The following is a 1,681-nucleotide window of genomic DNA, read 5'->3' as shown; positions in this document are numbered from 1 at the left end:
GCTAGGGGTACTAGAAACTTGTATACCCCATATCATGTAATCCAAAAATAATTAGCCCACACAGATGATAGCTTTTGGGTCTAGTAAGCGCCCTAGTCCTATTGTTTTGCGTCATATTTAAAAAATTTTAATGTGATCAAATTTCTCCAGTATAACCCATCACACCAATTTTTTCCTGGATAACTGTTGTGTTAATTCTTTTGTTATTTAATAATTTAATGGTTCAAAACGGAGGAGTGCTGTTGTTTTAAATTGATAAAATAACATCAAAACCATTAACAAAACTTACAAAAATTATTCCGTTAATTTATACAGAGTGTTTCAAAAAGGGTAGTTGCATCGAGAAACTGTGTTGCCTTTAAATTAATCGTCGCAATCTCAAATATATATATGTACCAACTTAGATTGAATTCCATCCAAAATTAAGTTAAATGAAAGCGTTCTGATAAAATAGTGTCTTGTAGGCACCCAGGTTATGTAAAATTCAAAAGTTGTAGACACCCAGGTTATGTAAAATTGTATTATGTAAGTTGTAGGCAAAATATATTTGAGAATAATTGCTCGCAATTAACATTAAATTGCGTTTAAATTGAGCACCACTTTCATATGACACATTAACAAATTAAATTTCATTACTTTAATAGTTATGTTAAATAAAAGCATTTTGGACGGTTCAAACCGCTGTGGCCGCGGTTTTCCTTTAGCAATATTTTGAAGGCACCCTTACCGTAAGTTTAATTGGCACAATTTACTTTTTATAGTGTTTAATTTGAACATCACACTCAAATAGCATTATAATCCAAGTTAGATTTAATTTCATACTTAATTAACTTAAATAATCACATTTTGGTAAAATTCTTACCCCAGTAGACAAGATTACGAAAGTCTTGTTGCCTTCCTCAGTTTAAGTATGATTACTACTCGTAATTAACTTAAATAATCGCATTTTCTGTAAAATAGTATATTTGGAGGCACCCACGAATCTGTAAAATAATGTGTTGTAGGCACCCTGAATTTAAGTGAGAAAATAGCTAGTTATTAACTATTTAAGTAGTGTATATTAAACCAAACACGTTTCTGATTATGTATAGCAAATTTGAATTAATTTGACCCGTAATTAACTTAAACATACGCATTTTCTGTAAAATAGTGTGTTGTAGACACCCAAAATTTAAGTGAGATAATAGCTAGTTATTAACTATTTAAGTAGTGTATATTAAACCAAACACGTTTCTGATTATGTATAGTAAATTTGAATTAATTTGACACGTAATTAACTTAAATAATTCATTTTCTGTAAAATAGTGTGTTGTAGACACCCCGAATTTAAGTGAGATAATAGCTAGTTATTAACTATTTAAGTAGTGTATATTAAACCAAACATGTTTCTGATTATGTATAGTAAATTTGAATTAATTTGACCCGTAATTAACTTAAATATAAGCATTTTCTGTAAAATAGTGCCTCCTGTAAGTCATCTTTTCCCAAGTACAAAATCTGTATGCACCCTTAAATTTAAGTATATTTGGTAGAAATAAATTTTTAAACGTGTTTATATTATAGAGCGTAATATTCTTAGTAGATGTAGGTAATTTGAAATAATTTGATCGGTAATTAACTTAAATATAAGCATTTTCTGTAAAATAGTATATTTGGAGGCACCCATGAATCTGTAAAATAG

The sequence above is a fragment of the Phalangium opilio genome, unplaced genomic scaffold, assembly GCF_054372755.1.
Source record: "Phalangium opilio isolate 3A_F unplaced genomic scaffold, DU_Popi_V2 ptg000329l_1, whole genome shotgun sequence".
Lineage (NCBI taxonomy): Eukaryota > Metazoa > Arthropoda > Arachnida > Opiliones > Phalangiidae > Phalangium > Phalangium opilio.
Note: the sequence above shows the minus strand (reverse complement) of the source record.